At 43.6% G+C, this 16,183-nt stretch overlaps 1 protein-coding gene across 1 annotated transcript in view; it reads right to left on the reverse strand.

Annotated features, from left to right (window-relative positions):
- PRICKLE1 (prickle planar cell polarity protein 1) overlaps positions 1-15,936 on the reverse strand; it is a 66,247-nt gene extending 50,311 nt beyond the window's left edge. The window contains exon 1 of the mRNA XM_054178634.1: positions 15,736-15,936. The gene's annotated coding sequence lies outside the window, so the exon portion shown is untranslated. The remainder of the gene's footprint in view (positions 1-15,735) is intronic.
- Positions 15,937-16,183: the final 247 nt, after the last annotated feature.

The raw sequence follows: 16,183 nt of genomic DNA on the forward strand, positions 1-16,183 counted from the left end.
TGCAACCATGCTGTTATTACTGCTTCCTCATATTTAAAAGAGCCCTTTTTTTACAAAACTTATTCAGGTATACTTGAAGCTCTGCATCATCTGATGAAAAGTGAATGCTAATGGAATACTACTAAAAAATGTGGAGCTTGGTTTCCTTTTCAAAAGCAGTATGGCAGCACTGAGCATTTCCATGTGGTAATTTTGACGCCTCAGGATCGCACAATAAAGTTAGCACCCGGGCTGAGCAATGTTTAGCTCCGAATGCTGTCACTTTAGAGACCTCCCCTTTTCTAGAAAGGCATAGAAGTCAACCATTGTTACTGTTCTGCTGAGGGTAGCAATGGCTTGGTTTTACTTAGTTACCCTTTGCTGCTGGCTAATAAGTACTTCCCAGACTATGCTCATTGTACATATTCCACACCAGTAGTACTGCATATGTACTTCAGGGTCTCACATTACATGCTGAGTTTCAATGCATTTTAACACCCCAACTCCTTGCCACTCAATGGCCAACCTACACACTAAGTAATGTACATCTCATAGTAGATCTTTCTTCCACATCCCTGTATTGTGCTTTCTGTCAAGAGCAACATATTCTGGTCAAATCCAGAACAGAAATACAAGAAACCTTACAAGGCAGCCAGAAATTATTTTTTTTTCCCCTGAAAGAGAGTGGAACAGCATGTTCTCATCAGCAGCTTATTCCTGTAACAAACTGAAGAGCACATGTGGACAACATTAGAGAGAGACTATTAAAGATACACAATTAAAACCTGACATTTTTGTAAAATTGCACCTTCTTAGGGCAGGAGATGGTAGCATCACATGGGCACAGCTGCATTTAGAGTCTCTGCCCATGCATCAGCAACGAACAGCTGGAAGGAAAGGACAGGACTTGGAAGAGAAAGGCAGGAGGAAGACAGAAGGATTCCTCAAGGAAGTTAAAAACTGCTGCCACACACAAATACCCCGTTAAACACTGACCAAGAATTTGTGTGCCATGTGGAAGAATGTTAATTGTTTACAGGTACTCAGGGCTGGAGGACTTGGATGAATACCAGGAAGCAGCAGTTGAGAAAGTCCATTGTATAGTTAAGAAGGGAGAGGAATCACTAAAGGAGGCACTTTCGTTTGAGCCCATCCTGCTAGTTCCTAACCTAATTATTTACCACTGAGGGTTTCCTTTCCCAAGATTGAATTCACGTAACAAAAAACCACCCCGAAAGAATGTTTTGCTTCTCTTGTGGGAAGAAAGGTACAAAAGGAGACAAGTCTTGTTTGGTGTAGCACTAACCAGTATTTGCAGAAGATAAAAAAAAAGAAAGCAAAAGCCTTCTGGTCTGTTTGAGAATGTCTTTAACACCTGCAACTCAGGTGACTCATTATTTGCACCTCTACTTCACAGCCCCATCAGAAAGCCTATAAAACCAGTAACAGTTTTCTTGTTAATAGGATAACACTCACAGGAATTTGGCAAAAAAAAATATCTCAAAACATATGTCTAAAATTCTATGGAAAACCCCTGGCTTATGTTTTTTAAACCATTTTTTGGTCAAGTTGGCCAGATGCTAGAGTTCTGCAGTGCCAGTAATTTCTTAGTATTTCTTTTCTGAAAAAGATTTTCTGAGTATTTAGTATTTTGCCTGAGTCTAATTCATCTGCAGTTAGATAAATTTAATCCAAGTGGAAGAGTTCAACCATTCCTGCAGTTCAGATCAAAGCTTAACAGCTTTGATCCACAAATCTTCTGGCTGCAGGCTACACAGGCTATCAGTCACCCTTTCTCATTCGCCAGGTGAGTGCCATCCCTTCCTTATTTGATAACCATCCTGTATCCATGGAGAGACAGACACTGTTGTTGCAAGGCACAACCCACCTGAAGTCACAGAGATGTGACATCTTGAGATGTCTCTTCTCCTTCTGAGGCCATGAGAGGAAATCCATGGCAGGATGCAGCTTGCATACCATGCAGAATTACTCCAGGTCCCTGAATTTAGTAGCTGTCCATCCTTCCTTCTAAAGAAGGACCAAAAATTACTGACCCCAAATGGCCTCCTCGTTTCACCCATAGTCTCAGACAGGTCTATCTCACTCCCGTATCTTCAGGACAGGCTCACTTCAGCGCAAAAGCTCTGCAGGAATGAGGGTGATAAGGAAGCACTTCTTTGGCTAAGCAGCAGAGCCCATTCCTTACTCCCCCTACACAGAGTCTCTGGGGCTGGTTCGACTAGTTTGAGCAACTTATCAGGGGTCTAGAAAAAGACAGCAAAGTGCGTGGTTTTCTTCTGTTGGCTCCTGTGTTTGTGGAGTGACTGTTATTAGGCTGCTGACTCCATCTATATACTCAGACCACCTACACACTCATGAAGCTGCCTATGCAGCAACAGGCAACACATGTCCTCACCCTTCCAGAGGGTCTTCCATGGAACAAAACCCTCGTGAGTAACACCTCACCCTCCAGGCATGGAGTGTGACAGCCTGGCTCCAGACATACCAGCCACTCCAGTGAGCTCAGGGCAACCCAAGGCCAAAGGCTTCATTTCACTTCACATTCCCCAGTTTTACCCACAAAGCTAGGTTTTCTGCCACATTTTACACCGACAGAAAACAGGATGCAGGGTATCACTCCTGAAAGATGTACACCTAAATATATCTCTGAGCATATCGGCTGGGACCTTCAAGTCTTAGCCTGGAGAAGAGGAGGCTCAGGGAAGACCTTATTGCTCTCTACAACTCTCTGAAGGGAGGTTGTAAACAGGTGGGGGTTAGTCTCTTCTCCCAGGCACCCAGGACCAGAACAAGAGGACACAGTCTCAAGCTGCACCAGGGGAGGTTTAGACTGAATATTAGGAAGAAATTATTCATAGAGAGAGTGATTGCCCCTTGGAATGGGCTGCCCAGGGAGGTAGTGGAGTCACCATCACTGGAGGTGTTTAGGAGGAGGCTTGATGGGGTGCTTGGTGCCATGGTTTAGTTGATTAAGTGGTGTTGGATGATGGGTTGGACACTATGATCTCGAAGGTCTCTTCCAAACTGCTTTATTCTATTCTAAGTTTGTTCTGTTTTCGTCTGGGTTTCAGCACAATTTTGGACAGTGCCAGATTAACACAGGGACACCTCAAGCAAAGGAGTGGAAAAAAATAGCAAGTCCTCTTTTTACATTGGCAGGTTGCCATCTGTCCTTCAAATCTATTTATTTCACTCACTTCAAGTAGAATTATAACAATGTGTGAGAAACGAGAAAAAAAAAGCACGCTTTTTTTGTTTTGGTCTCGGTGTCACTGCAAACAAGCCTTGGAATACAGTCAGGCGGAAGCTCTTCCAGTGCCACAGAGTACAGTCGAAACAAGCACAGCCTCGTTTCCCGGCACCCAGCGCTGCCTCTAACGGCTCCTCCTGCAAGGCCGCGGGAGCAGCCTTCCGCAGCGCCTGACAGCCTGGCCCCGGGGCCTAGCGGCGCTCCGGCCGCCCCCGGCGCCCGGCTCAGGTCTCACCGCCGGCCCACGGGCGCCACCTAGCGGCGCGGAGACTCCGCACACTGCTCCCGCAGCCACTCGTTCTGCCGCCGGAGCCGGGAGGCGGAGGAAACCGCTCCTGCTGCCTAGACCGGACCCAAGCTGAGGTGTCCGGGGAAACATGCTCTGTCATTCATCGACCTTTCGTTCGGCTGAAGCCGCCGCCACAAGTCGCACCAGCTCCGTGGATGGAAGTCCATCGCCCTTCTCCCAGGTGAGGACGTCAGGACAGGGCGGTTTTCCACTAGGACCGTGAAACCCACACACGAAATTCAGAGGCCAAAGCCCTAACAGCACAAGTTATGAGCTTTCCATACCCCAGCTGTCAACTAGCATATCTTCTGCCATCTTGGAGCCTGTGCGTGACGCTTGCCTGATGAGATCTGGCTGCTGCCCTCCTGACTGCAGGGCCCTGCCTCAAGCCTTTCCCTGGAGGCACCAGCTGCAGGAGAGCCCAGGCAGGCTCAGTCACACCAAGCCTGGGTGTCTTTCAGAAATGCAGTTAGAGCTCAGACTCCACATTTCAGTATTTAAGTGAAAATGTCCAGGACTGTCCTTAATTTCAAGGTGACTACTCACAATCATTTCTCCTGCAGATAGCTAGCACAGCACTGACTCAAAATCCACCAACACCTTCTCAGGCAGGTATACTATGCCCTCTACAGCAGTAACACACCTTCCAATGCTGGCCCAACAGCTACAGAGACACTTCAGTTTTGGAGATGTGTATCTTGGCCTTAAAAAGTGTCCTTGGTGTGTATCTGTTGCATTAGGTGTGCAGAAAGTACACACAAGTAAAACACCTCAGATGTGAGCCTAAGTGCCAAACTCAGAGCTGTACCAAGCTGTGTGCACTACTTTGGTCAGATAGTCAGAGATAACTGTTTTGCAGTGTGTCCTCCTGATACTCATTTTACTCCATAAAGTGCTGCTGAGCAAACTACTTTATAGTTGTGGACTGGGACTGTTCTGGGGGAAAAAAACACCCACCACACAAAACAAAACCAACCAAAGAAACAACTAAAAAAGGCCAACAGGAAAAAAAACCCAGAGGGCTAACAGAATGTTATTAGACACCAACATCACAAATTTATCTTAAAATAGTAATTTTAGAAGGATATCAATAAATGTACCCTTCTACAGTGTATCCATTTTTAATGATTTTTACCTTCCTTAACCAAGACAAAAACCAGATAAAGACTTAGAGCCTGATGAAACTTAAAATGTTGCTTTATTTTCCCTCCACTTGTCCTTAACCCATGCATATTCTGAAAGTGTTTTAGATGCTTTCTTAGAGCTTACACCATGACACAGACCTGTAATGGAACGGAAGGATTGCCCATGAGTTATCTATTGACATTCCTTATCTCATACATGTTTTGCTTATTGCCACAGAAGACATGGGTGCCATGCATCTGTCAGAGGTCTCTTGTCAGAAAGCATGTGTGTGAGAAGAAGTTAGCTTTTAAAGATGTCTGGCATAAGTACATAGTAAACTATTCAGTAGTCACAATTTTTAGGAGACCTACACACAAAGCAAGACTGCAAGCAAATGGCTCTGGAATTATTTATTAGAAGACTGATGCCTAAAATTGTGTTTATTGCTACTTCCAAAACAGGTTTATGTCCTGCAGAAGGCTGCATCTTCAGCTCTGTATTTTGTGGTGACAACGCCTCAAAACTGTCTATAAAGAAGTTCAAGTACTGGAGCTCCAAATCCATCTCCATTTCCTGAGGACAAGTCTCATGTCATCAGTTTCACAACAGGCAGAAAGTTATTTCAGGGTCTTCAGAGACATTAGTCACCAACCTTATTACACAATGTTGTCTTTGACTAGTTGTAAACCACTACAACTAATAAAGAACCAGAAGCATGCTTTTCTATACCCATACCTTTTTCAGTGGAAACTGCTTAGTCCATGAAACCAAGGTGCTTCACATTGCTTGGCAAAGATGTCAGCCTTTTTTGAAACTTGCTATATCTACCCATTTGCAGCAGAGACTAATTTTCCTCAGATATTATAATTTAGCCACAGCACCTTTTTATTTCTCTCATGCAAAAGATGACTTTTGCACACCAGATGTTATGCTTTGAAAATACTCCCAGCAGTAGTTTCTCTTCCCAACATGCACTGCAGCCTCCACAACTCTAGAGGGCTTCAAAATGCTCCAGAAAATGTTATGATGAGTAAGTCTCAAAGCTGCAAGATTGAAAATGAGTAAAACCTGCCCCCAGGAAGACCCCTGCACAGCTCTGCATTCAGCGGGCTTTCAGTTCCCTTCTCAACAACAAGGACTGCTCAACCAGAAAAAAGCTGAGAAGCATTCAGCTTCCAGCCGAGAAGAGCTTGAGTGACAACTATATGTATCCCTATCATACATCCTTCTCTGCCCTCACCACTCTTCACATCAGCTACAGGCAAGCACTACTGCACACAATCATAGCAGTTCACAACAGCAGTGAACACCACACCATGGTTTAGTCTCCATCATCAAAAAGCCACAGTTAGAGCTACAGTCAATTCATTATGATAAATCAACTATCTCAAATGCTTTATTTTTCCCCATGGTAAGTAATGCAAAACCTAGAAGAGACAAGGAAGAACTTGCTATTGGCATTAATAGCTATGATCAAGAGGTCAGAAGCCTTGTTGTTCATCACCTCTGTGGCTGGGAAGATGGAAGTCTGGAACACTACAACCCTGTAGACCACTTCTGTGACAACTTCCATCCTTGATACTTCTACTGATACAGAAGGCCACCACATACTAGCTAAGCTGCCTCTTGACTTTTTGGGAGGGCAGGGGATTAAAGTTGAAAGGGAAAGCTTGAGGAATGAACAGCATAAGAAGCTAAACACCACAGGGATTTCACTCTCATCATAATCAAGTTAGAGATAAAATTGAAGTGATATACTAAGCCCGTCACATTCGTCAAGTTTAAAGTGATTTGCTATTCAAGCAGAAAACAAACATTTGAATAAGCCAATAGATCCACTCCAAGCTAGAATACGTTACAAGAGTCACCTATGTCATGTTATTTTTTTAAACTATAAACAGAGGCAGTCAAAGCAATGTTTCAGTTAAGTAGAGAATGCTGCATTAATTTCAAAAGCTAAATAGTGGTAAAGTTGGAGTCTGTTGCACTGGTTAGTGAATGAGGTGACTGTTTTCAAAGACATCTACACATCTACAGATCACAGCTAGCATGAACAGTTTTTACAGCACTGCTGTATAATCTCATTCAGTTATTTGACTACTGATGGTAATTAAGGACCATAATCCATTGCCAAAAAAATAAACAAATGTGAGCAACCACCAAAACCTATGCAATGGCAGAAATTGTATGTGGATATTTGAGGTTTATTGCCAAGCTGTTCAGAGGAAATTTGAAGTTAAAGTAAGTTCCTGTACATGTACAAAACACAAGAATGGAGCTGAACACTTTAAAAGCACAGAAAAAAAGCAATAACCGAGAAAGTTTTATGTAGAATTAGTATCTTAAACCTGGATAATGAGGAAGAAGTTTCACAAATCAGAACTACTCAAGAAAAAAACCAACCAACAACCAATCAACCAAAACACAAAAACCCCACCACCACAAAGGAAGTTTAAGCTGTATGAATAGAGCAAATCCAACCTTCTGTCTGTCGGGACTTGCACAGGAATACAGCTACAACCCAGCCTTTCTGTAGGATCCTACACCAGTAAAGTAAGTACTTTACCATGCATATTGCTGATGTAGTAGTGCTAAGATATTAAATCAAAGAAATGTGCATCACAATTAGGGTTCCTAGCTGTAATGTATTATATATGAAAATGAAAGATTATGTATGAAAAGAAACAAGCACAGCAACTGATATCTACAAACTGAAGTCACAGTGGCACATTGAACAATTTTAGGTTAACCAGACTCACTTAAAAATAGAAACCAGAGGCTGGGCTCTTCTCTCACCCCATTTCACATGTCTTTACTTCCATTGATTTCAAGTAGAGTTCTTCACAATTTATGCCATTGTGAGAGGAGAATCAAGCCTTGTGTGTTTGAAAGGAAACAGCAGACATGTTTCCCACCAGAGTGCAGGGGGAGATTTAAAAAAAACCCACAAGTATATGAACTGTGAAACCGACAGAGTACACAAGTGAAGGCAGGCAAAGAGGCTCTAGCTGGGGGTGGTGGTGGGGAACTTGCAGCTTATGCAGGGTTTTTTTTGGAAGACGTAGGATTGGTATTAAGAAATCAGGAGCCCAGTCGTTCTGCTGTCTTTAAAATAAAATGTTAGAAAGAACTACTGCACTTTCCTCCCTCCCCCCCCAGACATAACTGATCAGTGTTTTCCTACAATTATTCTATAAAGTGATGAGCAGGCCATTTTCTTTGTGAGAGACACGGACTTTCCATTCCCAAAAACTGGGAAGTGAGGGATCGGGAGAAAGGTCTGAACTACATTAATCACAGGGAATGGTGCCTAGCCATCACTCACACCCAAGCTTAAATAGATGATCTTCCAAAACCCTTCAGGATCATCCAACTAGTATTGCAGTAGTTACAAAGAGCAACACTTGTAACTGGAACTCAAAACACTGAATGATTTATTGGTTACAAAAACACTTCATGGTTTGAGCCTGTGGCACAACAGAAGCTACAGCTTTATGGTTTATGTTTTGGGGTAGCAGCACATATTAAGGAGCTCCTCTTTCATCACCCTGGTAAGCAGCTCTGCACACTAACACAGTCATTGTACTGATTTGGGAAGCTCACTTAAAGTCAAGAAACCCTGTAAGTCCACAGATATTTTAAACCATTTTCACATCCCTAATCAAGCTGTGCCAGCACAACAAAGCAATAGAAGGAAAATAGCTCAAGCATTTTACAGATGGGATACGGACGTATTTTGTTGTTTTATCAGGTTTACGTGTCATAGGAATGCAAGATTGAAGTTATTCATATTCAGAGACCTACAATGACAGAGTATTACTGCAACTGCCTGTTTGGAAATGCCTATCCCCCACCTTCACTCGTGTGCATAAACAGGGTTGCTCACATACTGGTTTTTAAGTCCTTTACTGCACTCCAGTAGGAAGATGTGCTGGCAGCTTCCTTTTAAAAACAAGTCTAGTCTCTTCTCACAATTGCATTAAATATTGGCTGATTTAGTACATGACAAAACAGGAATAAAGTAAATGCACAGAACTGCACAAAGCAAGATGACTTCTGCCTGTGGAAAAAATGTTGCATAATTCAAGATATACCTGCTGATTTTCATGAGATCTCTTCTTTCAAAGCATTAGTCTCCTCCCAGAGACTATGAGAAGGTGGAAAGAGACCCAAGAACAAATGCATATGTCCTTGAATATCAATTTTGAGTGGTTCAGAGTTACTATTTGAATGCTGAACAGACTTAACACATCAAAGTTTAAATAATATTAATAAAAGCCTTAAATGAACAGGAGCCTGGTATCACCTCAATTCCTAAAATAAGGCTACCTAGTATACCTTTGCGACATTATACCACAGAGGCTTGTCCTATCAGTACCTGTTTACAGCATCAGCTCCAGGCTATTAAGATACAACTAATATGCAAAAAAAGGGTTTATAAACAGCTATAATACATGACAGACAGCAGGCATTAAAAGCTAACTTATCAAATTTACAGCCTAAGAGGTGGCAGATTCAGAAGTGTCAGGCGAGACTTTGCAGAGGAAGGTGAAAAGCAATAAATCTGCAGCAGTGAAGCAGATGCCTGCTTGTCACTGTGGTCACTTCAATCAAATACCTGCATTGCTCAAGTTCAATATATTAGCAACTACTCTAAAACCCCAAGAGCTGTTCTTGCATGAAATCAACAGTTTTATGTAACTGTAAAATCATACATAGGGAAAGAAATGGGCTATTTGCCTGGACCACTGAACTACAACTTCACACAACCTGAAATCCCCTGCGAAAACTACCCAAGCAGATTGTCTGTGCAAAAGGTCAGGGGCTAAAGCTTGATGTTTACTGGATTCACGAACAGCTAAATCAACCATTCAGCTCACAAAACCATGTGGCAGCATCCTTCACTGTGAATGCTTCCACAGCCTTTTGGCAGCTCACGTCTGAACACAAAGCAATACATATGGCTTTCTTATTCTGTGGAGATTCTCTCCTGCCTCAACCTAGTGGACAGGTCCCTTCCCCAGTTTCCTAACTGGAAACCAATGCTCTGCAAAAGGGGACCCATACTCTGACTGCAGAGAAGACCTGCCATATCACAACTGATTGCCTTTTTAGGCAACTCATCTCCTGAATATTAGTAATACCTCCTAGTAGATACCTGTTGAAATCCAAACATACAGTATGCTGCCAAGAGAATAGAACCAAGATACATCCTGAGTAACAATATCTTTATTGGGCTGGAATTTACATACTTTTCCCAGTACCTCAGTACAGATGAGAGCCTGGTCTGGTTTTTTACATGCTTGGCAGTACTCTAAGACATTTGTTGGCTATTGGCCCACCAAGCTGTTTAGGCTTATAAGTTCTTCTGCACTCGCTTTATACTATTAATTTTGTTAAATATAAACATATCCTCTGTGTATCTTATTCCCATATTCCATATGCACTCAACAAAGTCATTTCAGTCCTAGGATGAATGAAAACTCAATATTTATCACAGAGATCAACCATGCTTTGCAAACAAGACTGAAAAAAAATGAAGTTCACAATGAAGTTCTCCATATGATCTTTCTGATGAGCAAAGCATGAGAAAACAGTTCAAAGCTCTCAGAAAGCCATATGTATACTTTTGTAGAAGACATCTGCAATTCACCAGTGAGGTTTTGTACTCAGCTTAATTCATTTAGAAGTCTGTATGCATAGATGCAAATATATTAGGTTCAGACATCTCTTCAATGACTTCATAGAATTCTTTTTAAGGTATATAAATATTCACACTTTGAGGAGTCATGTCAAGTCTGCGAAGCTTTTATTTTTCCTACAAAAAACACTGATACCTGCAAAGAGGCTAAAATAAAGTAAAAAATAAGGTAGTCCTAAAGTATGCACACAAACACAGGCAATTTCTTTTTATATAAACAGTGTTGAACTTGTGGGTGATTAACTGTAACAGCTGATTACAAAAAGAGATCTTTAAAATCATCTTCACTAATCATGCACTAATTTTGAACATACTTGAAAACAACCTTTTACCATGGCTAGACAAGTTGATCCACACTTGAAAGTGTAAGGAGGCTTTCAATTTGTGCCATGGCTGTTGTGTGTTTCTGTCACTACAGAAATGGGCCATGGTTGAGGGCAGTGTCCAACTAGCCCATGTGCTTGACAGGTTGAGCAAGAGTGCCTGGGCAGAGCCTCTTGCTCTAGTCTGTCCCTGTCACAGGAGCACTTCGATAAGGAGAAGATTATGGAGAGTAAAACGGGTAAAGCTGAACAACTATAGCACTTGGTCAGATATGGTTCACAATGCTCCAATGAGAAACATGGGAAGACAGAAGAGATGCCTGCTCTGAGGACAGTACAGCAGTATCTGCCTAAATAAGTTTAAAGATTCAATTGCACAGTTCTTGATGTGGATTTTTTTCATTTATTTTTCACACTGGCAAGAGAAGAAGCAGCTTTCCTAGAGAACATGAGGATGCAAGAGTCCTACCATGCAATGCGATGTGAAGCCTGCATTGCCACACTCATAGCTACACCCAGGTTCTTACTTTCTTTTTAAAACACTCCTATACCTTCAGAAATGAAGATGTTTGGATAATGAAGACTCCCTTCAAGAAAATTTAAGGGACTAGCATCATCCTGCTTAAAAAGTGTGTTAATTTTATTATAAGCATCATGATATAGACATGCAGATTGTTTTAATCATGCTGGTTGTAATTACACAAATCAGTCATCAAATCCACTGAGAAGTTAGTTTTCCTATACACCACATTAACACAAACACTAGGTATGGATTTGGCACATTGCCTTCAGAGAAGCCTAGTTCTGGAATCCTGTGTTCTTTAGATTGGAGCTACCTGATGCAGGATTAGAAGGCAACAAGCTCAAAAAGGTGGCTATAAAAAACATAAGAGAAAACAAAATTTACTTTAAATAAAAGGAAAGCAATCATATTTCAATATTTGGATGGCAGTTGGAAATACTTTTTTGGCACACAGCTGCTCCATGAAGCTGATATTGTGTGTAACTGGAAACATTTCAAAAAACCAGAATTGTTAAAGTCAAAGATGGTAATTGCAAGCTGTGGGACCTGTGCTTAGATAAAAGAGAGGAACTGAATAAAACTGTTATAGACAAACCTACAAGCACACTCCATAATATTCTTACCACTTTATGGCCAGCAAGGCAGGAGGGAGGTCTAAGAGAAGGAAAATGAAGGCAAAAAGCACATGAGGCAGAACAGTAAGAGCTATCAGGTGATATAAATCAATGTTTCAAACACCAGCCTTAGACAGAAGCGCCTTACTTCGGTATGGAACGACTGAAATAACAGTTCTGGCTTTTGTTGATGTGTAATCCACTCCAAAGGGCTCAGAGACTGTCTACTAAGCTAGTGAAACACTCTGAGCTTGATAGGTTCAAAATGAGCCTGAAAAGCTAGTCACCAATCTTATGGTTATACATAAGAACTTTTAAGGAGTTAGCCTTCCAGGCAGAGTTCCAAGAAGAGGTAAACTAGCAAAAAGCTGTCATTTCCAGATATTAAAAAAAATAAAATACTAAAAATGTTTGTATTGGCTCTTATCTCTTGTATCTGAGTACTTCACTCATTTTGTACATTTAAAAGACCTCTCCTTGCACAAGAACATGCTTGAGAAGTACTGTCAGTTTGTGCTAAGTAGTCATGTGCTCATCCAGTTTTGCCAAAATAAGTATAGGGTAGTTAGAGCAGCATATTAACAAGCAAAATACAAAGAGGAAGAGTTACAGCAGAACACTTGTGAAGTTTTCTTCAGTAACTGGAAATATCCTTTCACCAGCAGCCAAAGAGGTGTTTCTGTTAAAAATGTGTAATTTTGGTAAATTGTGATCTGATAGTCTCTCTGGGAATTCCTGCCAGAAATGCCACAACTTCAGTGTGCCATTACTTGCAAAATACGTTTCTTCCCTTCCTTCTCCAGTCACAAGATAGGCGGGGGAAAAGATGAGCGATAGTTGTGCTGTATCCTTCCAAGCTGGTTCTTCCCATTATGCAATTCCTAATCCAAACAATTTAAGCACACAAGTAAAAAGCTACTCATTTCTGTAAACATTTCCAGGAGCAGGACCTAAGCATGTGTGTCTTACACCAAGCATATACCAATGACTAGAGCTAACCTCGAGTTTACCTCTATTTAAACAGCACAAGCATAAAACAGTGCTGGTCACACTAAAACTTAAGCCTTAATACAAAGGGGTAAACTGAATATTGATATAAGCCACTTGGTGATTATTCACCCATCTCATAATCAAGTAATTTTTAGTACAATATTGTATCATAAAACAACTTTACCAGAACCACAAATGATGCTTTTTAATCAGGAAAAAAAGGAGTAGTGTTTTAGAGCATGCTTTCATACCCAAACAGCAGGGATCTTTTTACTTTAAGATAAGGTGATGGCAGAAAACAAACAAACAAAAAAAGCTTGTTTGTTTGTTTTAAATGGACTTCACCACTGCACATACAATTAACTCTGGAATGCACAAGACACAGCATCCAAGCAAACAGAGGCCTTAAATTTAAGTGCAACTGGCAGTCTGTGCTGTCACAAGCTGCATGTAGCAGCCATCGACAATATATTATGCAAAATCTGTATTACAATGGGGAAGGACTTTCAGGCCAGGATACAAAGGCTGCAGCACAAGAAAGGGTCAAAGCAATCTGCAAAACCATAATATAAACCAAAGCCATTTAAATTACTCTGTAAAATGTAGACGTTCATTAGCATAGAAAAATTTCACAGGAAAAGAATGACAAAGTAAAAAAGTCATCTGATTTTCATATCCTAATTAATTAAATATGCCAAATGCATTTAATCTCTTATTATAACCATAGGGGGAGACAGACCAAACTCTTGAAGTTCTGAAAAGCCAGGTCATTAGTGTGCCAAGTCATTCCTCAGATCTCCGCCTCATATACAAATTTACATTCCCAACTTATTATATACGTAAGTAAAACCTGGTTTCCTTCTCCTGCCTCCTCCATGTCTCCTTCTTTGGAAGACACTTGCTATCCCCTACTGCTGTATTCTGAACGTTTTGTGAAATGTTAGAAAGAATTTGTTTGCAGGGGGGAGGGAGGGGAAGAAAGGAAAGAAAAAAGTACAGAAGCCCTTCTGCCAAAAGCCTGAGTTAAATGCCTCTGTCCCCCTAAGATGCAGTATAAGCTAGTTGAAAATGGGATTAATAACATTCTTGCACATAGGCATTCTTGTACTTTTAAGTTCAGATGGCATTTCTAGGCATTTCTTGCCTTTCCAAACATGAAAAAGATTTTGATGTTTACGTAAGGTTCTTCCTGCTTAATAAATCTTAAATTGAAACAGATTTTTTTTTTTTTAAACAATTACCTTCTTCAGAGTTATCATACTACAGGATATTAGGAAAAAAACAGACTCTCCTGTTGCTTTTACCCACATCTGACTCCAATCTTAATAGTTTAGCTATTAACCCTGTAAGGTCCCCACACGCACACCTTGCCCAGTTATGTTAAAATTTTTATATGACTGATCTGGGCTTACTCATTACAAAACCTTTTGTTATACAGCAAGAGAGCAGCTCTGTGGACCTTGATTTACAGGACACAATTAACTGTGTTGGCAGAACTGCACCAGCCCTGCTCATCCGGGGCTCTGCGGTGAGAAACAAGTCTGCCACTGCAGTCAGAGAAACTGCTCCCCTCCTCTCGTCTGCTCTTCGTTGTCAAGTCCCCCCTGACCAGCTGACATTTTGGGATGAAAACTTAGCCACTGTCCTACACTTGTGCTGTAGAGAAGTAATAGAAAAAAATCCATCTTAGAAATAGTAACTAGAGCTAAAGGGGGAATGTACTGGGGGGGGGGGGAACACAGTCTGCTGGAAAAATCTTAGTAGTCACTCTGAGTATGCAATGCAAAACATGCAGCATAAAGCCTTCAGTGACCAGCTAACCAACAAAAACACAGAACTTCGCCGGTTGTAACGTTAACCCTTTATTTTTGCCACCTTTTAGTTTTTAGCATGTAAGGAATAGGCATTGTTAATCTTTAAATCCTCAGCATAAACATTTCGCAGAGCGCTTGTAAAATATTCCCCGCTGCGTTTCCTGACTCCCCAGTTGATGGCATTTAGAGACGCTGGTACCGGCGGGTGCTGTGTTTTGCCTTACTCGGCCACCCTGCTGGGGGACAATGACAGATGCCTGTCTGAGACCAGACCCGGCCGTCCCAGGCTCAGACCACAACGAAGGCGCCATAGACTCAGCCCAGCCCGAAGATAAATGGTACTGCTGGAGTCTGAAATCCCGCGGAGGGAACAAATATTCTGGAAAAGGGGCTCAGGAAGTGTCCATCGACCTTCCAGGGCTCTTTTCATTGAGGAAGGTAAAAACAAACACACACTTTGGCCAAGTCTGTGTGTGCTGCACCTCAGCCGCTGTAGTGGCCCCCCCCCGGTAACACAACGAGAACTGGAAAGATGCCGTCGGGATGGCAGAGCGAGGTCACCCCCTCCCCCGCAGAGGTCCCCGGCTCGGGGCACGAGGGCACCCAGACGCGGACACTTCGCCGAGGACAAGGGAGAAGGCAGAGGCTGGTTGGAGAGGCCAGTTGTCACCCTACTGACAGGCGACAGCTGAGCTCCCGCATCTGGACCCTTATTCAGACCGGCAGCCCCGGCCCGCCGCGCCTCCCGCTCCGCCGGGCGCACCGAGCCGGCGCCGCGCCATCCCCCAGCCCCAACAGCCGCCGCGGGGCTCGGCAGGACAACACCCCCACCCACCCAGTTCTCTTGTGCTCGCAGCCCCCGTCTAACAACTCCGTGCAGGACGGCGCTACTCCAGCCGCGCTGACGAGTGCCGGTTCTGAGCTCGTACGGGCACGCCCTGGCGATGCAAACCCGGGGCGAAGCGCAGAAGCCCGCAGAGCAGGACATCGCGGGAAGGGCTTCGCTGCCGCCAGCGGTACGGTCCCAGCTAGGGAGGGCGCCCCGCCAAACCTGCCAGGCGTCCTGCCGCACCGCTCCGGGCTGCCCGTGGGGGACTGTCACTTACCCTCCCCAAAGCGCAGCCGAATCACGGAGACGTATTCCCGGGTGGCTAGCGGCAGCGGGGTCCGTCACATCGACAGCTGGAGGAGGAGGGTATCCAGCTCTGCCCCGCGGAGTCAGCGCCGGTGGAAGACGTGCATCGCGGGCAGCGCCGTGGAGAGGACCGCCCGCTGAGAGCCTCCTCTGCCGCCGGCAGCCTCCACAGCCCTGCCGCGAGTAGCGAACCCCACGCCCGCTCCCCGCCCTAATGGGGCTCTACCGCCCCGCGCCCGGGACAGCGACATAAGCGTTCCGCCGCGCCCATTGGCTGCCGCCTACCGCTCCCGCCAATCGCCGTCGGGTCAGGGCGGCCGGCGGCTCGCAGAACCCGGCGGGGCGGGGCGCGGGGGCGGGACTCAGTGGACAGGCCCGGCCGACAGGCCCCACTCGGCCCCGCCTCGCTCCGCCCTGTC

The sequence above is a fragment of the Dryobates pubescens genome, chromosome Z (assembly GCF_014839835.1).
Source record: "Dryobates pubescens isolate bDryPub1 chromosome Z, bDryPub1.pri, whole genome shotgun sequence".
Lineage (NCBI taxonomy): Eukaryota > Metazoa > Chordata > Aves > Piciformes > Picidae > Dryobates > Dryobates pubescens.